This window comes from Erythrolamprus reginae, chromosome 11 (assembly GCF_031021105.1).
Source record: "Erythrolamprus reginae isolate rEryReg1 chromosome 11, rEryReg1.hap1, whole genome shotgun sequence".
In the NCBI taxonomy this organism is placed as follows: Eukaryota; Metazoa; Chordata; class Lepidosauria; order Squamata; family Dipsadidae; genus Erythrolamprus; species Erythrolamprus reginae.
The window spans coordinates 26,483,456-26,507,860 of record NC_091960.1 but is presented as its reverse complement, the minus strand read 5'-3'; positions in this window follow the sequence as shown (position 1 = coordinate 26,507,860).

The following is a 24,405-nucleotide window of genomic DNA, read 5'->3' as shown; positions in this document are numbered from 1 at the left end:
GCCCCTTACTGGCCTCTTAGGAACCTGGAGAGGTCAATCGTGGAGAGTCTTAGAGAGAAATGTTGGGGGCTAGGGGCTGACACCACTGAGTGACAATGAGTTCCACGCTTCGACAATAAGTCAGAATAACAATCCAAATGTTACCAAGTACGTAGTCTTTCTTACCAGTTTTTTTTTGTCATAGTCAGCAAACAAAGATCTCAAGCCTAAACACATTTTAACTATAATATATGACTACAATACAGAGAGATTGCAGAGAAAATGCAGAGCACAAGGAGGCACAATCTGAGGTTAGTTGGGGGAAAGATCAGAAGCAACGTGAGAAAATATTATTTTACTGAAGGAGTAGTAGATGTTTGGAACAAACTTCCAGCAGACATGGTTGGTAAATCCACAGTGACTGAATTTAAACAACACTGGGATAAACATATATCCATCCTAACATAAAATACAGGAAATAGTGTAAGGGCAGACTAGATGGACCACAAGGTCTTTTTCTACCATCAATCTTCTATGTTTCTCTTAACAGCGAGTAGCTTACACAAAGAGAAACAGAGAGGGTGACTCAGAGAAATAAGCTATAAACTCTAGCTCCCTCTTGTGGCAGTCTGAAACATCTGCAGCCAATATATTGCCAACCCAACAGTTATGGACAGAGTCCTAACAGTGTGATGGTGAGGAACTGTCTAATAAATTCTAACCTGAAGGTATCGAGGCGTAGCTAGAGAACTTTGTGCAAGATGTCATTTCAGTCTTGATCTACCTACTCTTTGCCCAGCATGAATTGGTTCCCTCCTGCTAACATTCTTCTTGGCTTCCCGCTTTTTCCAGTTCAGCTCCCATGTTGGCATCCTCCCAATCTTTGGTTGCAATTACCTTCCCAAGGCCTTGCAGAAATCAGGCTCTCACTCATGCTGGCTGGGGAATTCTGGGAGTTGAAGTCCACACATCTCAAAGCTGCCAAGGTTGAGGTTCGGGGAGAGGCGGCTCTGGATCTCGGCCGATACCAATCCATCATAGACAACATTGCTTTCCAAATTAAGCGTGGAAGGTCAACCACGCAGAACATAAGTACAGTTAACGTGCATGACATAATCCCCAAAATTGACAGTCGTTGTTTTAGTTTTGACCAAACAGCTGGATTTTGTATATTATAGACAGTCATGGGAAAGCCATCGATAGGACAGTTGCTGGGATGGATATGTTGAAATGCATCTTTCTCCCAATGGCATCCCACCCCTCTGTCATGCTGGCTAGGGAATATTGGCCTGGATAATGGGGACTGCGTGCAGGAGATGTTTCCATATGCCAAGAGAGGAAAGACTCATTGAAAACCCAAACTTTGACGGATAAAGTTTGCATTGAAATTAACCTGGGAAAAAGCCTTGGCAGGTTTCACGTGTTGAACTAAGCCAAGATATATTTTAGATAAGGTTGGTTAAACAAATCTCAGTGGCTGAATTCATGCATCACTCTAAGCCAGTGGTTTTCAACTTTGGCAACTTTTAGATTGATGGAGAATTTTGTTTGCTGGAAGTCCTCTGATCTTAAAGTTGCCAAGGTTGAGAAATACTGTCCTGAGATATAAAAAGTGGTTTAGAATCCACAGGGGAGGTGGAATTCAACAGGTTCTGACTAGTTCTGCAGAACCAGTAATTATGAGTAGTTCGGAGAACTGGTAAATATCACCTCTGACTGGCCCTACTCCCATCTATTCTCTGCCTCCCGAGTCCTAGCTGATTGGGAGGAAATGGGGATTTTGCAGTATCCTTCCCCTGGAATGAGGAGGGAATGGAGATTTTACAATATCTTTCCCCTGCCACGCCCACCAAGCCACGCCCACCAAGCCACGCCTACCAAGCGACACCATGATCACTGTTCTGCCGGCATGTTTCAACTGCCCGTAATTAGAGGTTAATTAGTCCAGGAAGACAAACACCACACGATAAAAGGAAACCCCAAAAGTTTTTATAAACAGAAAAACAGAAACAGCTCTCTTTTTAAATGTCAAAGGGATTTTCTGGTAGACACAAGGCACAGGTTAAATGCAGTCCAAGTGCTCACCCAATAACTGGGGAATTGAGTCCAATTCTAAAGTCCAGAAAGTCCACACACAATCTTGAACAGCAAAAACCATGATCTTGACGAAACAATGAATCAGATAAACTGCCATGAGGCTAAAACACCAGGCTGCACTTTTATCTGTAGCAATAATTACAGCAGCCCCACTCAACCACAGGTGGCCTCATTTTCTCTTGTAATAATCCTTCAGTTGTTGTCTCCTATGCATCACTCTACGCATGTGTGGATGTGTCATTAATTGTTGTTCAGAATCCAGGGATGATACAGATGATTGATCTCCTCCTTGGCTGTCTGCCAAAGTCCCCTCTTCCCTGTCACTCACGCTTCCTCGGTCAGAGGAGGCTTTGTCGGCAGATTCCATCGGGAGCAAAACAGGCCTGCGGCATGTGGATGTTTCCCCCACATCCACCTGCACATTGGGGCAGGAGCTGGGCCAGAGCTAACCACAACAATCACCAAGCAACACCCACAGAACCGGTAGTAAAAAAAAATTAAATCCCACCACCGATCCACAGAGATAGACATTCATTCATTCATTCATTCATTCATTCATTCATTCATTCATTCGTTTGCTCATTCATTCATTCATATGACTTCTATGCCACCCAATCCTGTAGGACTCAGGGCGGCTAAATATAAAATGTATAAAATTTATATTTTAACATGTGTGCAGCAGCATCCAAAGAGGGTATTAAAACCCGCAAGTTGGCAGACACATTGCCATAATACCATCTCTGCCATCTTGAATTGTGGGCGTAGCTGAACACATAATTTTGATCAGTTGCTATGGATGAGTGCAATGCATAAGCCAGGCTGATATATTGTTTCTTAAGATTTGTGGAATCTGTGAGGGCTTAGCTAAAACTCTCTGAGCTCACCTGTGCTGCTAAATAGGGAGACCAAACATCTCTCAGAGGGGCTTACCAGAATCAGCTGAATACAGCTAACCCCTTACTTACAGCCATTCCATTAGTGACCATGTGAAGTTATAATGGCATTGAAAAAATGACTTAGAAAAAATGTCCCCCAACACATCACCAGAATGTTGGAAATGTAAACAAAATCAGGGAACATACTACCACATGTGGTGGTCAGGTCAAAAAGCAAAGCAATGCTGGAACAGGTTAAGAAAATGGATTGAAGAGATAACAAACCAACAAACAGATATGAAACTGGAATTATTTTTTATTAGGAATGCCTACAGAGAACCAGGACAAAAAGCCCCATGTCCATTCCCTCCCCACTCCTGGGGGAAGGATACTGCAAAATCCCCATTCCCACCCTACTCTGGGGCCAGCCAGAGGTTGCATTTTCCAGTTCTCCGAACTACTCAAAATTTCCACTACCACTTCTCCAGAACCTTTATTTATTCATTTATTTTTGTCAATAAAGTATTGGTAGTATACAAAGATATAACACTGTTTATGTTGTGGTTGGCCCTGGGCCAGTTCCTGCTCCAAGGACTGTGGATGTTGGTTTGGGAGAATCCTCACGTTATCAGAGACCGGTTTGGCTGCCAACAGCTTCGGACAGTGAGGATTCTGTGTCAAGGGCAGATTCTGGGAGTGAAGCAGGATCTGATGATGAGGTAGTTACAGGCAGCCCATTAGCTAATTACCCCATTAGTGAATCATCATTGGATTCAGAGGAAGAGGGATTCATAGATGCTCACAAGCACAGGTTTATGACGAGAAGGGAACAACTGTGCAAGTAGTATAGAAAATAAGGGAGAACACCTGTAGCTGGGGCAATTAGGCTAATGGGACTGCTGGTAAATTGCCAGCATCGCTGAGAGATTATCCGTTCGGTGAGAGACGAATGCTGTTTGATTTTTGACTGCTCCAGGATTTACCAGGACTTTTTGAATATTTCACAGTTAAGTACAGATTGAGAACTCTTTTTTTTAATTATTATTATATTTTTATTTATTTTATATGACTTACAAACATTTAGACATCAAACAATACAACATTAAACATTTACACTTGATATATTTACAAAAATTATTTTTTTTAACAATTCTATTTACTATACCTTTTTCTTAATTTCCACCCAGTTGTAAATTTTTCCCCACGCTTTGTAATAGTCCTTATTTTGTTGGTTTTGAATTTCATATGTTAATTTGCTAAATTTGGCACAGTCTAATATTTTTTTAATTACCGTTTCTTTGTTTGGAATCTTATCTTGTTTCCAGACTTGTGCATATGCTAATCTTGCAGCAGTTAGTAAGTGATTTATTAAGTAGTAATTTTCTTTGCTATGTTTGCCTCTAATTATGCCTAATAAATACATTTCTGGTTTTATTTCAATTTTATAGCCCAATATTTCTTCCATCCATGCCCTAATTTGAATCCAATTTTTTTTTGCTTCGTTACATTGCCACCATATGTGGTAGTATGTTCCCACTTCTTTTTTACACTTCCAACATTTGTTACTAATGTTTAATCTTCCCCTTTTTCCTTCTCATGTCTTCCTTCTCTTGCTTGGGGTCAGGAGGAGGACTGGTTACAGTCCGTCTGGAGTCACCTCTCAGCAACTTAAAATCAACTGAGCAAATTCCGGTACTTGATTGTTCTCTGTTTTAAACCTCCCGATCCCAGCCTTCCACCGCCTTCATCTCCTCCTTGGGGTGAAGAAAAACCTTGCAAAATTGCTCATTCCCATCTAGACCATTGGCCTCTGCATATTTTCAATTTTACATGACGGGTGTGCTCATTAAAATCTCCGAAATCCAAATATTTTGGCGAGCTTAATCAGTTTGATTTAGAGGTCACTGGAGTAAGAATTCTCCGCAGCTTGAGAGGTTTTGAAGTAGGAGTATCCTTGTCTGGACAAAAGTTGCTCTGTGAACATTTTGAAAATGATCCAAGATATTAATATATAAATATATTAGAAACTTCATTTTTGCCATTTCCAAGGACAAAAGAGTTGGCGTCTTATACCCTTCTCTACTGACCTCCTGCCTTACCTTTACCACGAGTGGAGAGAGCCATGTTTGGGCTTCCTTTGGGCATAGAATTTCATGGGACACGGTTAGATGTTCACAATCTCTCTTAGCCTCCCTCACAAGGTTGCTACTCTGAACAGAGCATCAAAGGAGATCCTTATTTTCATTGTATTTATTTATCTGTGGGTACATCTGCCTCAATCACTTGTGGCTTCAGGCCCTTAGAGTAGGATTACAGGAAACAAGAAGGAAGGAAAGAAGGAAGGGAGGTAGGGAAGGAGGAAATATAAGTTATGTATTAAAGAAGGGTAACCAAAAGTTTTCCCACACATGCACTGCCCTTAACTTTCAGAGTGAAGGAATACTATAAATGTAATCAATCAACCAACAAATAAAGAGAAAATATCATTTTGCAGCATTCCTAGGTACACTACTAATGAAATGGAAAAGTTGATTCTACAGTTTCTTCCTTCTTTCCTTTTCTTTCCCCTTTTTTCCTTTTTCTGCTTTCTTTCCCCTTCCTTTCCCTTTCCTTCCCTTCCCTTCCATTTCCTTCTTCCCTTCCCTTCCCTTCCTTTCCTTTCCTTCCCTTCTCATCCCTTCCCTTCCCCTACTTTTCCTCCTCCTCTCCTCTTCTCCTTCCCCCCTTCTTTGTGTCCTTATAAGTATAGACTGATGACACACTCTCCTTCCATTTGTCCTCCCAACAGTATCTCAATGAGGAAGTTTGGGTGAGAAGCGATAGGGAATTGCTGAGAGTCACCCAGGAAGCTTCTAAGCCAATCTGATGCAATGACTTCACCCATCACATTCTAGACGCCCACTGAGCCCTGGAGGGTCTTGTAGATGAGCCCTTGGTCACGGATGCTGTTCAGCTGAGCAAATGGTTTTCCTCTGAAATCTTGACTTTTCAACCATGCAATGGGCCTCGGACAGCCACAATGAGAGTGTGGATGTATGGATCTTATTTGAGTGGGTGTGTCAACCCCCCCCCCAAGATATAATTTGAATAAACAGAGTTTCTCCATTTCTCAATGCAGAATACACTGTCAATTTAATTTTGATGTCCATCCAGTGTTGTCCGTGGGTAGAACTTTTTTTAGATTGTTAGAAGGCGGCCTTTATTATTATTATTATTATTATTATTATTTATTGGGTTTGTATGCCGCCCCTCTCCGCAGACTCGGGGCGGCTAACAATGATAAAAAACAACATGTAACAATCCAATTTAATAAGACAACTAGAAACCCTTATTATAAAAACCAAACATACACACAAACATAACATACATAACTTGTAATGGCCTAGGGGAAGGGATATCCTAACTCCCCCATGCCTGGCGACAAAGGTGGGTCTTGGGTAATTTGCAAAAGACAAGGAGGGTGGGGGCCATTCTAATCTCTGGGGGGAGTTGATTACAGAGGGCTGGGGCCGCTACAGAGAAGGCTCTTCCCCTGGGGCCCGCCAAACGACATTGTTTGGTCGACGGGACCCAGAGAAGGCCAACTCTGTGGGACCTTATCGGCCGCTGGGATTCGTGCGGTAGCAGGCGGTTCCGGAGGTACTCTGGTCCAATGCCATGCAGGGCTTTAAAGGTCATAACCAACACTTTGAATTGTGACCGGAAACCGATCGGCAGCCAGTGCAGGCCGCGGAGTGTTGCAGTAACGTGGGTGAATCTAGGAAGCCCCATGATGGCTCTCGCAGCTGCATTCTGCACGATCTGAAGTTTCCGAACACTTTTCAAAGGTAGCCCCATATAAAAAGCGTTGCAGTAATCGAACCTCGAGGTGATGAGGGCACGAGTGACTGTGAGCAATGACTCCCTGTCCAAATAGGGCCGCAACTGGTGCACCAGGCGGACCTGGGCAAACGCCCTCCTCGCCACAGCCGAAAGATGATGTTCCAATGTCAGCTGTGGATCGAGGAGGACACCCAAGTTGCAAACTCTCTCTGAGGGGGTCAATAGTTCTCCCCCCAGGGTAATGGACGGACAGATGGAATTGTCCTTCTTGGGAGGCAAGACCCACAGCCACTCCGTCTTGTCTGGGTTGAGTTTGAGTTTGTTGACACCCATCCAGGTCCCAACAGCCTCCAGGCACCGGCACATCACTTCCACTGCTCCGTTGACTGGACATGCTGTAAACATTGACTTTTCTTGGCTGAACTCTCCCCATTTCACCCCTGTTTTGTTTCATCCATTGAGGGGAAACTTTCTCATTATTCCAGATGTTCTTCATGTTCAGCTTTTATACTCCAGTTTCCTATAATTAGTATGATAGCCCTTGTTCTAATCTGCATCTCCAGTGTGTTGTAGCAGGTCCCCACAGAATTATTCATCTTTCAATTTTATTTTTAAATCTAAGTAGACTTGAATCTTTCTATTCTTCATTGGGCTTTTCTGGGATTGGAATCAAGATTCTTCCATAATTTGGAATGTTGAATCCAAATACGTATTTGTGTTCATAATGAAGTCTTCCCACTTTCTTTGATAGTTTTTTCATCTACCATAAAAACACGGAACTCCTCTGAAATGACTCCTTCCTTCCCGTTTCAGTTGGCTGATTCCTAGACCAGAGTTTCCCAACCTTGGCAAATTGAAGAGATTTGGACTTCAACTCCCAGAATTCCCCAGCCAGCGAATGCTGGCTGGGGAATTCTGGGAGTTGAAGTCCAGACACCTTCAAGTTGCCAAGGTTGGGAAACACTGTCCTAGACAATCTGATTTCTGTCTTCACATTTCTCTCCTATCACACCAATTTGGCCAATGTTCACTGCTCAAAGATTTCAGGTGCCAAGGATGCACCTCTTGCAAGGTCAAACTGTCCTCCTGCGTTCACATCACAAGCACTACTTCTATTTCTGTTTTTTCCCTCACCATCTCATTGCATACTGTACTCCAGTGATTTATTTTATTTATTTATTAGTCAAACAAGTATAGTATTTATTTTTTAAATTTTTATTTATTTATTTATTTGTCCAATACACAAAACACATCGAGGGGAATGGGCATGAAGTATTACATACAAGGAAAAGATACGAAAATGGGGGAGAAGATATATGAAAGGGAGGAAAGATATATGACATATGGGATAAGGGGAGACAAATTGGACAGGGGACGAAAGGCAGGCTAGTGCACTTATGTACGCCCCTTACTGACCTCTTAGGAACCTGGCGGGGTCAATCATGGATAGTCTAAGGGTGAAATGTTAGGGGTTAGGGGTTGACACTACTGAGTCAGGTAATGAGTTCCACGCTTCGACAACTCGATTGTTAAAGTCATATTTTTTTACAGTCAAGCTTGGAGCAATTAATATTGAGTTTGAATTTGTTGCATGCTCTTGTGTTGTTGCGGTTGAAGCTGAAGTAGTCATTGACAGGCAGGATGTTGCAGCATATGATTTTGTGGGCAATACTTAGATCGTGTTTTAGGCGTCGTAGTTCTAAGCTTTCTAGGCCTAGGATTGAAAGTCTGTTTTTGTAGGGCATTCTGTTTTGAGTGGAGGAGTGAAGGGCTCTTCTGGTGAAGTATCTTTGGACATTTTCTAGGGTGTTGATGTCCGAGATGTGGTGTGGGTTCCAGACAGATGAACTGTATTCAAGGATGGGTCTGGCAAATGTTTTGTAGGCTCTGGTGAGTAGTGTGAGATTGCTGGAGCAGAAGCTGCGTAGGATCAGGTTAACAATTCTGGAAGCCTTTTTGGCGATGTTGTTGCAGTGGGCTTTGGCACTTAGATCGTTTGATATTAGTATTCCAAGGTCTTTAACTGAGTGGGGGTTGGCTGTGATATTTTGTTTATTCAGTTTTATAGTACATTATTCAGTATTATAGTACATATTAACATAAATAATATAACATAAGTAGAACGTAGTAATAGAAAGGATAATAAGAAAGTAGGACAGGGACATTAGGCACATAGGTGCACTTATGCACGCCCCTTACAGACTTCTTAGAAAAGGGGAGAGGTCAATTGTAGATAATGTAAGGTTGAAGATTTTGGGGTTGGGGGAAGCAACAACAGAGTCAGGTAATGAGTTCCAGGCGGTGACTACTCTATTGCTGAAATTGTATTTTCTGCAATCAAGTTTGGAGCGATTTACATTCAGTTTGTATCTATTATATGCTCTTGTGTTGTTGTTGTTGTTGTTAAAGGTGAAGTAGTCACTGACAGGGAGTACATTATGATGTATGATTTTATGAACAACAGTTAAATCAGTTCGGAGACGACGTAGTTGTAAATTTTCTAGATTTAGTACTTGAAGTCTGGAGGAGTAGGGTAATTTGTTACGTGAGTAGGAGTGGAGGACTCTTTTTGTGAAGTATTTCTGGACTCCTTCAATTGTATTAATATCTGATATGCAGTGTGTATTTCATACAGGTGAGCTATATTCTAGAATAGGTCTGACGAATGTTTTGTATGCTCTGGTTAATAAATCAGTGTTTCTAGAGAAGAAGCTACGTAAGATTAGGTTTACAATTCTTAAAGCCTTTTTGGCAATGCTGTTACAGTGGGCTCTAGTACCTAGGTCATTGGAAATGAGTACTCCAAGGTCTTTGACTGAGTGAGGGTCCACTGTTAGTTCAGTTTTACTGAATGGGGAACCTCTTTTTCCTCGGGTGCCGAAAGAGCATGGGTGTGCGCTATTGCACATGTGTGTTTTCCCACAACCATAATTCAATGCCTGGGGAGGGCGAAAACAGTTTCCCCCGCCTCCCGGAGGCCCTCTGAAGGCAAGAAACAGCCTGTTTCCCAACTTCTGGTGGGCCCAGTAGGCTCGCGTTTTGCCCTCCCCAGATCCCAAAGGTTTCCCCGGAGCCAGGAGAGGGTAACAATGCCCCCCATCCCCCTGGAGGCTCTCTGGAAGCCACAAACACCCTCCCAGAGCCTCTGTGTGAGCCAAAAATCAGCTGGCCGGCACAGACATGCACATTGGTGCTGAGCTAGGGCAATGGCTCACGTGCCAGCAGATATGGCTCCACGTGCCACCTGTAGCACCTGTGCCATAGGTTCGCCATCACTGCCCTATACTCCTTTTATCTTCAGGTATCATCTTGACAGAGACCTGTTTGCAAAATCCCATGAATTTTCTATACTGCCGGGGGCGGGATTTTATTTCCTTCTGTGATCCATCATCCCAACCGTGGAACCTATAGAAACATTGGGATGTGCAAGCAGTGTACCTACTGCCATACATAGTACATTTGCATAACCATTGTTGATTGGCCAATATAGCAGTGCCAGATTTGAATGCCTGTCACTGATTCGCCGAGCTGCAGGGAAACCCTTAAAAGCAGCATCAGTTAAAAAAAAAGCAAACTCCATGTTTGCTATGATTAGGAAGGGAATCGAAAATAAGTCTGTAAGGGTTGTGTTGTATTGCCTCTGTACAAATCAATGGTGAAACCACACTTGGAGTACTGTGTATAGTTCTGATCACCCCACCTCAAGAAGGATATAATAGAACTGGAAAAGGTGCAAAAAAGGGTAACAATTATGATCAAGGAAATGGAGCACCTCCCTTATGAAACCAGGTTGCAAACGCCTTGGTCTCTTCAGCCTTGAAAGACGGCGTTTAAGGGGTGACTTGATTGAAGTGTATAAAATCATGCAAGGAATAGAAAAGGTGGATAGAGAAAAATTATTTTCTCTATCACACAATACTAGGATGAGGGGGCACTCCCTAAAGTTCATAGGCAAGAAAGTGAGGACAAATAAAGGGAAATATTTCTTCACCCAGAGGGTCACTGGTTTATGGAATTCACTTCTAGAAGTGGTCGTAACAGCCTGGATGGCTTCAAGGCAGGATTAGACAGATTCATGGATGCCAAGTGTATCGGTGGTTATTGAAGTGGATGTCCATGTGCCACCTCTATGTTGGCTGAGGCAGGCAGGATTCCCTTGGGTACCATTTGTTGGGGGGTCAAGAGAAAGGGAGGGTTTTGCCTTCTCTTTCTGTTCAAGATCCCCATGTACAATTGGTGGACCACTGTGTGACACATAATGCTGGAGTTGATATATAGAGCGCTGGTGAGACCACATTTGGAATACTGTGTTCAGTTCTGGAGACCTCACCTACAAAAAGATATTGACAAAATTGAACGGGTCCAAAGACGGGCTACAAGAATCGTGGAAGGTCTTAAGCATAAAACGTATCAGGAAAGACTTAATGAACTCAATCTGTATAGACTGGAGGACAGAAGGAAAAGGGGGGACATGATCGAAACATTTAAATATGTCAAAGGGTTAAATAATGTCCAGGAGGGAAGTGTTTTTAATAGGAAAGTGAACACAAGAACAAGGGGACACAATCTGAAGTTAGTTGGGGGAAAGATCAAAAGCAACATGAGAAAATATTATTTGACAGAAAGAGTAGTAGATGCTTGGAACAAACTTCCAGCAGACGTGTTTAGTAAATCCACAGTAACTTACTTTAAACAGGCCTGGGATAAACATATATCCACCCTAAGATAAAATACAGAAAATAGTATAAGGGCGGACTAGATGGACCATGAGGTCTTTTTCTGCCGTCAGTCTTCTATGTTTCTATGATGGGCTTTGGCCTGATTCAGCATGGCTCTTCTTATGCTCTTAATTATTTGAAGTTACAAAAGACCCTCCAAAAGCTACTTACATCCCAGTTTTTAAGTTCCAATGTCCCCTCTGCAAGGGTGATATAAGGCACTGACCCATATTTATGGCCACTTGCAGCGCCCGCGTCACATGACAGCAATTTACACCAGCATTGCTGGAGACCAGTTCTTAGTTCTGTTTTCCAGCAAAACCAGCCCATCACATTGAACCGATCTAAATGCAGTTCATAAAATCATCTGCCACATTGTCCTACCTGTCAATGACAGCTTCAATCACAACAATACACGAGCACACAATAGATATAAACTTAATATAAACCTCTGCAAACTAGACTGCAGAAAATACGACTTCAGCAACAGAGTGATCAATGCCTGGAATTCACTACCCGACTCTGTGGTTTCTTCCCCAAGCCCCCAAAACTTTAACCTTAGATTGTCCACTGTCGACCTCGTCCCATTCCTAAGAGATCTGTAACAGGCATGCATAAGCACACCACTGTGTCCATGGCCTCTGTCTTACTGTCCTATTGTCCCCATTTATACTTACTTACTGTTATCTTGGATATGTTTGACAACTAAATAAATAAAATAAAATAAATATATGACAAACAATGAATTTGCTTAACAACTACGTGATTTGCTTAATAACCACCATGAAAAAGACTGTAAAATTGTATCCAGTCTTCTGTGTCTCTTTTTATAATTGTCAACCTCACAGTCATAATTCGAGAACTCAGTGTATGATTAAGAAAAAAGTCAATCAAATTGCTGTGATCGTGTAATAATAATAATAATAATAATAATAATAATAATAATAATAATAATAATAATAATATATTAGATTTGTATGCCGCCCCTCTCCAAAGACTCGGGGCGGCTCGCAACAATGATAAAAACAATATTATACTAGCACAAGTCTAATATTGAAAGAAATAACTAAAACCCTATCATATTAAAACCAAACAACACAAAAATACCAAACATCAATTATAAGGAGCCTGGGGGAAAGATGTCTCAAATCCCCCATGCCTGGCGGTATAGGTGGGTCTTGAGTAGTTTACGAAAGACAAGGAGGGTGGGAGCAGTTCTAATCTCCAGGGGGAGTTGATTCGAGAGTGCTGGGGCCGCCACAGAGAAGGCTCTTCCCCTGGGGCCCACCAGACAACACTGTTTAGTCAACGGGACCCGGAGAAGGCCAACTCTGTGTAATGACCTTCTATCCTTTTTTATTGGGTGTCACACATAATGATGAGAACAAAGATAGCTTTTGAACCCAGCTTCCCCCAGATCATCAATGACAGAGGTACCACACTGATTATTTTTCTCACTCAAAGCAAACTGAGTCCTATCTCCATTTCGTGTCATTTTCATATCTAAAACTGACTGCTTTAAGGTCAACTACAGCACAACACGTATGAAAGTTGCACTCAATGGAAAGTTGGATAAAATTTTCCTCATCAGTTTGAGTGTCAATTATTTGTAGCTAAGTTATTATTTTGAATGCTGAGCCAATGTTCTGGTTTGAATAGCTGGCTTATTCTTGATTTTTTTTTAAAATGGTTTTCTATAACTGTCAGCCTGATTTGTGAGATAGTTTTACTGTTGTTTGTAAAGTTTTTAAAAATTGCAACGTTGCATCGTTTGCTTTATACAAGCCATTATGGGAGGGAATTTTGAAAGGTTGGAGGAAAATATTGAAAACAAAACCAAGCAGTTATTTGGGGTTCATCTGAATCTTCTTCCAATCTAGTAACTGGACTGTTGCTGACCATATCAATGGCCAAAAGAATGTAAGAAAAAAAACAGGCTGCCCTTGAATTGAACTCAAATCTCCGTGAGTCCATGGACACGTCCATGCAGTAGTGTTGGCAGCAGGACAAAAATGGCTGAGGATTGAACTCTGAGATGTTTTTTCCAACGCCCTAATTTACTCCCTAACTCTGGAGCATCCTGATGGTTTCACATTAAAGCGCTAACTAGAACTCAACTATGTTTACTTCTAAACTCAAACCAGGCTCAAGCAATTTCACATCACAATGATGCATGGTAAACCTCAAGACACAACCATAATGCATCCTGCCCATTATGGTTGTATGTTGTGAATGCAATTTGATGACTTTTTTCCCCTGGTGGTGGTTGTTAAGTGAGCACCCTTCATGGCACCGGAGCAGGGTATCTACGAGACCGTCTTCTGCCGCACGAATCCCAGCGACCGGTTAGGTCCCACAAAGTGGGCCTTCTCCGGGTCCCGTCAACAAAACAATGTCGTTTGGCGGGGCCCAGGGGAAAAGCCTTCTCTGTGGCGGCCCCGGCCCTCTGGAACCAACTCCCCCCGGAGATTAGAATTGCCCCCACCCTCCTCGCCTTTCGTAAGCTCCTTAAAACCCACCTCTGCCGTCAGGCGTGAGGGAACTGAGATATTCTTTCCCCCTAGGCCTTTACAATTCATGCATGGTATGTTTGTATGTATGGATATTTGGTTTTACAATAAGGTTTTTTTAGTTGTTTTAGTATTGGATTTACATGCTGGTTTTTTATTACTGTTGTTAGCCGCCCCGAGTCTACGGAGAGGGGTGGCATACAAATCCAATAAGTAAGTAAGTAAGTAAGTAAGTAAGTAAGTAAGTAAGTAAGTAAGTAAGTAAGTAAGTAAGTAAGTAAGTAAGTAAGTAAGTAAAGAAAGAAAGAAAGAAAGAAAGAAACAAACAAACAAACAAACAAACAAACAAACAAACAATGGTCTTTAAAGTAAATCAGCGGTTCGCTATGGCCACACTTTTGCCCAGAACCAGAAAGACAGCCAGGTGCTTGAAATTGGATCACTGCAGAGTGGGGACCAGGCCATTTAAACGTGGAATCCAGATTGTAAGTTCCCTTGAACTGGGTCAGTCAGAACTCTGAATGGTCGCTAAGCAACCAGTTGTAATTGAGAATTATTATCAAGGTCTGACATGCATCATTGTGATGTGAAATTGCTTGAGCCTGTATTATCAGCTTGCAAATAACCTTTCTTGTTAGGCAGTGATGAAGCATTATTATTATTTATTAGACTTGTATGCCGCCCTTCTCCGAAGACTCGGGGCGGCATACAAGTCTAATAAATAATAATAATATTTATTATTATTATCATGTCATCCAATGATTGCTATTTTCTATTAGTTGTGAGTCAGGGGGTGGGTTCCACTTACCTTCGCCTCCGGTTCGCATTGCGACATTTCGTGCACGTCCCCTTGAGTGATTTCACTTTTGCGCATGCTCAGAAGGTAGATTCAGCCCAAAACATAGATGTAGAGCTGGTCAGCTATGCTTCGGGCAAAGAAAGTATTAACCGGAGGGTGGGGGGAGGAACAGAATGACAAGAAGCCATCAAAACACAGGAAAATGGGCCTAAAATTCAGAAAAAAGATGGTGGTGAGCACAAACTGGCACAGACAGAATTGGATCCATGACACCAAAATTACATCAGCAGCGGGTTGCTAACAGTTCAGGCTATCTGGTCCAAACCAGGAGTGACCTACCCTGTATGTGTATGTGTTCAATTTATTTATTTATTTATTTATTTATTTATTCATTCATTCATTCATTCATTCATTCATTCATTCATCCATCCATCCATCCATTCATTCATTCATTTATTTATTTATTGTTAGAGTTGAAAGGGACCATGAAGGCCATTGAGTATAACCCCCTGCCCAAGCAGGAACCCTATAGCACATCAGTAAAGTGGCAGTTCAATCTTCTCTTAAAAATGTCCAGAGTGTAGGATTTCACAATGTCTGCTGGTAGGTTGTTCCATTGGTTGATCGCTCTGACCGTCAGGAGGTTCCTCTTTATCTTCATGTTGATTCTCTCCTTGGTCAGCTTCCAGCCGTTGTTACTCGTCCAGCTCTATGGTGCCATGAAGAATAAAGTGATCCCCTCCTCTCTGTGACATCCCCTCGTATACATAGACTGCTATCATGTCTGCTCTGGCCCTCCTTTTCTCTAGGCTATCCATGCCCAGTTCCCTCAGTCTCTCTTCGTAAGTCTTGGTTTCCAATCCCTTAATCATCTTGGTTGCTCTTTTTTGCACCTTCTCCAGAGTTTCAATGTCTCTTTTGAAGTGTGGTGACCAGAACTGAATACAGTACTCCAGGCAGGGCCGGCGATAGACGGGTATTACTGGGAGTCCCGTACCGGGCCCGGTGAAATTGACCAATTAGAGGGCCCGCAGTCAGCAGCTCCTTGCACATGCGCAGACTGTCACCTCAGAAAAGAAACAGGCCGGGCCCTTTTGCGCATGTGCAAGGAGCTGCAAATTTGGCGCCAGAAGGCCGGGGCCCCTAATTGTTCAAAAAGTTGTGAGAAGAGGAAGCTGAGTTTCCTTCTTAGCGCCTTTCAAGTTTTCCGGCAACTGCAGCGCCCCGCCTGGCTGGAGCTTCCCTAGCGGCTGCAGCAGGTGAGTTTTGGGGCTGGTGATGTAGGCGAAGGTGGCGTGCTGGCCGGCCAGAGCCAGGATTGGATAAAGCAGAGGTGGGTAGATGGCTGGCAAGCCGCCGAGGGAGGCCGGCGGGGGCAGGTTGAGCAAGCCGGGCTTGGGGACAAAGGCGGCGGCGGGCAGGGGGACCAAGCCCGGCGGGGCGCAGGGCGAAGGCGTCTCGGTGCGCAGGCAGGCGCCGGGGCTGCTGGCGGAGCTCTCCGGGGAGACGCTGGGCACCGGCCGCGCTGGCTCCTCGGCCAGGAGAGCGTCGATGCGGAAGTTGTGGGATTTCTCCATGGGCTTCTGCATGCCGGCTTCTGGGCTGCCGCTTCGGCCCTGCTTTGCAGGGCCTTAACGCGGCTCTACCTTTTCCCGGGGCGGCGGCGTTGGGCGATGCAGCCGCTGCTCCAGCCCCTTCCTCGCAATTCACTCACACACACACACACCTGCCCGATCGGCTGGGTGCGCCGCTGCCCCCCTCTTCTACAAGCCGCTACGGCGGGGTGGCTCCTCCTTTCCCTCCCCTCCCCTCCTCCGATTTGGGGCTGGTGGGAGGGTAGCAGCAGCGGAAGGGCGGCGTGCAGCGGGAGGGTGATGGCGGCCGCAGCCGCAGCAGGTAGTAGGCCCCTCTCCCCCCTCTCTCCTCTCAGCAGTCGCAGGCAGCGGGTAGTAGCCGTGGGGCAGCGGCAGAGTGGTCAGCTGTGAGACGGAGGCTGAGCTCTGGAACAGAGGCACTGACCGCGGCGGCTGGACAGCATTTACAGAGTCTAGCAACATGTCTAGCCGCCGCCGTCAGTGCTCCGTTCCGGACCTCCGCCTCACAGCTGACGACCTTGCCGCCGCCGAGAGAAAGAGAGAGGGAGAGAGGGGGGAGAGAAAGAGATAGCAAGAGAGGGAGAGAGAGAAAGAGAGAGGGAGAGAGGGGGAGAGAGGGAGAGAGAGAAAGAGATAGCAAGAGAGGGAGAGAGAGAGAGAAAGAGAGAGGAGAGAGGGGGGAGAGAAAGAGATAGCAAGAGAGGGAGAGAGAGAAAGAGAGAGGGAGAGAGGGAGGAGAGAGAGAGAGGGAGAGGGAGAAAGAGAGAGGGAGAGAGGGGGGAGAAAGAGAGAGAAAGAGATAGCAAGAGACGGAGAGAGAGAAAGAGAGAGGGAGAGAGGGGGGAGAGAAAGAGATAGCAAGAGAGGGAGAGGGAGAAAGAGAGAAGGAGAGAGGGGGGAGAGAAAGAGAGGGAGAGGGAGAAAGAGAGAGGGAGAGAGGGGGGAGAGAAAGAGATAGCAAGAGAGGGAGAGAGAGAAAGAGAGAGGGGGAGAGAGAGAAAGAGAGAGGGAGAGAGGGGGGAGAAAGAGATAGCAAGAGAGGGAGAGAGAGAAAGAGAGAGGGAGAGGGGGAGAGAGAGAAAGAGAGAGGGAGAGGGGGGAGAGATAGCAAGAGAGGGAGAGAGAGAAAGAGAGAGGGAAAGGGGGGAGAGAGGGGGAGAGAAAGACAGAGAAAGAGAGAGGGAGAGGGGGGAGAGATAGCAAGAGAGGGAGAGAGAGAAAGAGAGAGGGAAAGGGGGAGAGAGGGGGAGAGAAAGAGAGAGAAAGAGAGAGGGAGAGAGAGAGAGAGGAGATAAAGGAAGAGGAGAGATAGAAAGGAAGAGAGAGAGAAAGAAAGAGGGATAGAAAGAGAGAGAGTGAGAGATGCTCAGTGAGCCTTTCTTTGAAGTTGCCTTTCTTTCTTTCTTTCTTTTTCTCTCTTTCTTTCTTTTTCTCTCTTGCTCTCTTGCTCTTTCATTCTTTTTTCTTTCTCTTGCTTTCTTTCTTTCTCTTTCTTTCTCTCCTTCCTTCCCTCCTTCCATTTCTTTCATACCCCCTCTCTATTTTTATTTCTCTTTCATTTTCTTTCTCTCTCTCTTTCTTGCTTTCTTTCTTGCTCTTTTTCTTTCTCTCTTTTACCTTCCCTTCCTCTATTTCTTCTTTTCTTTCTCCTTCGTACCTTCTTCCCTGCCTCCCTTCAGTCCTTCCTCTCTTACTCTCCCCTTTCATAAGTTTCCTTGCTTCCTTCCTCTGTTCCTGTCCCTTCCCTCTTTCCTTCCTTCCCACCCTCCGTCCATTCATTCACCCATTCCTCTCTTGATCGCCCCTTTTACCATTCCTCCCTCCCTCCTTCCTTCCTTCACAGCTCGCCCTCGCCTTTCTTCCCTTCCTTCCAGATGGGAGTGCCCCCTCAAGACACCCGCCTGACTGCTGGTACCCTGCTTTTTCTCTCCCCTCGTCCTTTCCAGCTCCTCGCGTTTGCTGGCTGGGGAATTCTGGGAGTTGAAGTCCAGATATCTTCAAGTTGCCAAGGTTGGGAAACACTGGCCTATGGGACCGCCTCGCTTGGCGTGAGGTGGGAAATGATCCCCGGGGGATGGAGTGGCTTGGCGACTTAAAATAGTTTTAAAATGGCGGGGGGGGGCAGACACTTAGGCTGTATGGGGCCCCAAAATTCCTGATGGTGGCCCTGACTCCAGGTGTGGTCGGACTAGGGCGTAGTAGAGTGGTATTAAAACTTTCATGGTCTTGGAGTGTATTCCCATCTTGATGCAGCTTAGCATTGTGTTGGCTCTTTTAGCTGCTGCTGCACATTGTTGGCATTGTTAAACTCACCTACCATAAAATATGGTTTCCCTCTCTGGTTTCTGATGCATAGAAATAGTTGCATCCTGCACACACGCATGGCCAGGAGATGGCAAAACCTTCTGACTTCAGGTCCCATCATCTCGTCTAGTAGCTTGACCACAGCACATTCCCTTAGTGCACAAAAATCTTGTGAGATCTCACATGGATTCTCCCACATTCATGAAACGTGGTGAGATTTCTCCAGGAGGCTTCTGTATTTACTCATGAGTTGTGAAAGAGCATCTGCAAGGGAGGTTTGGACGTGTCTCTTAAGGATCTGAGGCTGTCGGATTTCTCAAGCAGTAAAAAACAAAATTACTCTGAGCAGCAGCCCTGTTTTTTCTCAGATTTGTATGATTTGTATGATTTATCCAGGAGAAAGTCAAAGGAACAACAGAAGAATTGTGACCTATATTTTACTTTCAGAGTTGTTGTGGTTAGCTCTGGCCCAGCTCCTGCCCCAAGGACTGTGGATGTGGGGGAGACATCCACATGCTGGAGGCCTGTTTTGCTCCCGGTGGAATCTGCTGATGAAGGCTCCTCTGACCAAAAAGACATGAGTGACAGGGAGGAGGAGAGTGTGGCAGACAGCCTCCTGCCGCACGAATCCCAGCGACCGATTAGGTCCCACAGAGTGGGCCTTCTCCGGGTTCCGGGGGAAGAGCCTTCTCTGTGGCGGCACCGGCCCTCTGGAACCAACTCCCCCCGGAGATTAGGATTGCCCCTGCTCTTCCTGCCTTCCGTAAACTCCTTAAAACCCACCTTTGCCGTCAGGCATGGGGGAACTGAAACATCTCCCCCTGGGCACGTTTAATTTATGCATGGTATGTCTGTGTGTGTGTCTGTTAGCATATGGGGTTTTTAATATTTAAACATTTTAAACTTGTCTGATTACCCATGATTTGTTTCTACATGTTGTGAGCCGCCCCGAGTCTTCGGAGAGGGGCGGCATACAAATCTAAGTAATAAAATAAATAAAAAATAAAAAAGCCGGCTGGGTGACCTTGGTCCAGTCACTTTCTGTCTCTCAGCCCCAGGGAGCCGATGATGGCAAAACACTTCTCAAATTTTGCCAAGAAAATTATAGGGACATATCCCGCAGTCTTCAAGAATTGGACATGATTAAACAGAAGACGTTAATAAGAAAACAATTAATGCTATAATCATGCATAGTTGCATACTATGTCCCAGCCATCCTTTAGTCCAGCACACCTCACATACACCACAACATTGGAAATCCCCAGGTCTGAACCGATCCAGATGCAAAGTGTAGATTTCCCACACAGCTCGGCCTTGCGGTTTGGCCCTTGTCGAAAGGTAAGACCTTGCCTGTCGTTTGATTTAAAATTAAATTCCATTCCACCCCCTCTCCTTTTTTTTTTTTAAGAATCCACTCAAATCAACAAGGTTTTTTGTGTACTTGATGCCTTCGGCTTTTCCCAGATTTTGGCTTGCATTAAAGAGTGGTAAAGGCAGACGGTCCAAAGTCAAGACTACAAAAGAATAAAGATGAATTGTATGGCGTGATTTCACCTGGGCCCAGAACCAAGAGCTGCAATGAGCAGCAAATTCTTCTCTCCTCTTTGAAAAATGACTCCATAGATATCTTTATATATATTCAAATTCAGCAAAAAAACATGTGACACATACAGATAGAATTGTCGGCTATCAATAAAATTAACTGCCTTGGAAATGGCCCTGGGTTGGGCCGAGAGGCAAATAAGGAGCTGTGATGTTCCTTCAATACACCAGGGTGATTTGACACAAAAATATGTAACCCTTCCCTGGTGCAGAACTGAAGGGATTGGATACTGTAACCTAGAGGATAATTCTCTGCCTTACAAGGCAAAGGTTGCAGGTTCAAGTCCCAGTGGGTATGGCTAGCTGATAAGGCCAAAATAAGGCCGAAATAGATCTATCCTAGTCTCCCTTAATTTTCAAATTCAGCAAAAAAAAACATGTGACATATATACATACATATACATATACATATTCCCTTTATTTTGTCCTTTTTTAAAAAAAATATTTTTATTCATTTTTAACAAGTTTAATATACACACAACATAAAACAGTGCATAGTGAAATGTGCCCACCACCCCGACACACACACATACCCCACCACCAATCAGGGGTGTTTCTTATATGATCCACTTTGATCCAAGAGCAATATATCTATTTACATATTATAGAGTGATTCCAATTTATTTCTTGTACCTTGGTCTCGGATTCTACTCATCATATATCATCTTACCTTGTCCCCCCATCCCATCAGTTGTCTCAATTCAGTTTCATTATCCAAGTTTATCCTTTTATCCATAATTTCAAATTGAATATGGTCCACCATGTACCTATACCAATTTTGCATTGTCCATTTTGTCGCATCCTTCCAACCCAAAACTATTACCGCCTGAGCGTTTCTATTGCTGCTTGTTTTATTTCTCTAAATGACATTCTATCCAAGTAGAAACCATATAGAAAGATGGAAAGATGGCTACAAATAAATGCAATATGCAAATATCTTAGCGAAAGGGAGAATTGAGGGAGGAGACAGGGTTAGAGAAAATAATAAGAGAAAAAAGTGAGGGTATAAAGGCACAAGCAACCAAAATATATAGGTTGCTAGTGCAGTCAGACGGGGACACAATTGAAGGACTGACAAAATGGCAAAATGAGATACAAGTAGAGGTACAAGAGATGGAAAATATAGAAGAAAATATAAGAAAAAGTAAAAATACAAGAATTAGGGAAATGAGAAGGAAAATATTACATAAGTGGTATTATACTCCTGTTCAACTCGCACACTTTCAGCAGAATGTCAGGTGTATTTGTTGGCACGGGTGTCAAGATAAAGGAGTGTTTATGCATATGTTTTGGGAATGCCCCATAGTGCAGGAATTTTTGCAAAAAGTGCAAGAGGACATAAATAGAATGCTAAACATACAATTGATAATCACTAAGGAAATGGCAGTACTAGTTAAAAGCAATGGGATGGGAGAACATAGATATCAACAGGAGGAAGGTCCAAAAAAAAAATCAAGGTGATGACCAAGATCTTATGGTCACATCTTGAATTTAGATTCCCTTGAAACATACCATTACTAACCATGTGGCACTTCAACATCAGTCACCCAATGACTCCAGAGTTGAGTGGGGACTAGAACCTGGGTCTCACCAATGCCAAGAGGCCCTGATGAAAGTTGTGCAGTTGACAGGGGGACCCTGTAATCTATAAAAGACTTTGGGGGTGTCCTTGGGCAAAATCGGAAAGCTATTAAGAGGAGAAGGAAGACACCATTGAAATAGTCAAGAAGCCATTACAGGTGGGTTTGACTTGTGACAATTGAGACCAGCATTTCCTTTGCTAATCAAGGGAGTGTTAAATAAGTTACACTTGATTTTACAACCTTTTTTTTTTGCCATGGTTGTTAAGCAATTCAGTGCAGCTGTTAAGCGGCTGAATTCTGATCAGTTGGGATGCTGCAACAGTCTGTAAGTGTCAGGAGCAATGTAAAAGTTATCAATCAACAATTACCTTTAGACAATCCAAAGATCAAATCAGGCATGGGAAAGAAAAAAGAACCAGGGTGGCGCAGCAGGTAGAGTGCGGTACTGCAGGTCACGGAAGCTGACTGTAGATCTGTAGGTCAGCGGTTCAAATCTCATCATTGGCTCAAGGTTGACTCAGCCTTTCATCCTTCTGAGGTGGGTAAAATAAGAACTCGGGTTGTGGGGGCAATAGGCTGGCTCTGTTAAAAAGTGCTATTGTTAACATGTTGTAAGCCGCCCTGAGTCTAAGGAGAAGGGCAGCATAAAAATCAATCAATCAATCAATCAATCAAATACATACATAAATACATAAATACATAAATACATAAATACATAAATACATAAATACATAAATACATAAATACATAAATACAAATAAACTCAATGGAATGGAATAGAATAGAATAAAGAAGGGAAGAGAAGAAAAGAGAATGGGATGGGATGGGATGGAATGGAGGAGGGAGGGGAGGGGAGGGGAGGAGGAGTATTGGGGTCCTACCGGTGTGCTTGACGCCATTGCACCAGTAGCCAAAATGGAGCTGCATGCGCAGCTTTGGGAGACCAGTGGGTGAGCACGCGCACCCATGCAAGATTTGGCTTCTGTGTATGCGCAGGAAGCCAAATCTTACATGAGGACACTCGCACATGTGAGATTTTGCTGATTTTCGGAATTCAGGACCATCCATGGATGGAAATAGAAGAAATCAAGACGATGCCTTTGGCTGCTCGATGGAAAGCCTCACCCATTTATCTGTGTCTAGTAACATATGGTGGGGCTTTGGTCACCCACTCATGGGTACCATCTTGTGTTTCTAAAGTCTTGTTCCAAATACTCCTGACCGGGTTGAACCTGGGTCTCTTCTTTCCCTATAATTAAGATTTAAAAAATAAACCTGGCATGACTAAACCAGATGTCACTTCCCCAGGCCAAAAAGTCTGCAATTTGCTTGAGTAAAGAAAGAAAGAAGAAGGAAGGAAGGAAGGAAGGAAGGAAGGAAGGAAGGAAGGAAGGAAGGAAGGCAAGGGAAGGCCAATCCGTATGAAATTCCATGGGTCGGAGCCATAAATATTTACTGGAATTAATAAGGGCAGTTTGACCTTCGCGGGAAAGAAGAGTGAGTTTTTTTTTCTAAGTAAACAGATTGTACTCAAAGAATGCAATTTTGAAATCTAATTTCAAATGGGAAGTCTTTCAGTTCGAGATATTTACACAGGCTTGTTTTCATGCAGAGTATCTTCAAAAATGTCATAAGTATAGAATGGCTGGCTTCACCCTTGGCCCTAAACTATGGTTTGATGAAAAGGGCCATAACTGAATGCATTCAGACATAAGAAACTAAGAAGAGCCATGCTGAATCAGGCCAAAGCCCATCAAGTCCAGCATTCTGGGTCACCCAGTGGCCCACCAATTGTCCTTGGGGATCTTGAGCAGAAAGAGAAGGCAAAACCCTCCCTTTCCCTTGACCCTGAACAAATGGTACCCAAGGGAATCCTGCCTATCTCAACCAACATAGAGGTGGCACTTAGACATCCTTCAATACACTTGGCATCCATGAATCTGTCTAATCCTGCCTTGAAGCTATCAAGACTGACAATGTTCTGTTTCCAGGCATAGGGCTACAAGATTAGCAGGAGCCCATGGGATGTTGTTCATTTATAAGATGCATGATTAGTCTAGGTTTTATACAGGGGTGGGCTTCAAAAATTTTAGCAAGGGGTTCTGTGCCCGGTTGCTGGGTGGGTGTGGCCATAGTGGGCGTGACCTAGTCCAGGGGTAGGCAAAGTTGGCTCTTCTATGACATGTGGACTTCAACTCCCAGAATTCTTGAGCTAGCATGGTTGGCTCAGGAATTCTGGGAGTTGAAGTCCACATGTCATAGAAGAGCCACTTTGGCTACCCTTGACCTAGTCTACCTCCTGCACCATGGTGGGGGGAGGGATTTTCACCCTCCCGGACTGCAGTTCCTACACTTACCTGCATCCAAAATGGGCTGTGTGGGGACTCCGGGGAGGGGAGGGGTAGGTGTGGCCAGCCAGGAATGGGATTTGCAGGTTATGTGAACTGCACAGAAACTTAACTAGACATTCTCCCAAATCCCTAAGAACCCCCAGCAACCCACCCCGGTTTTGTATCTTTCC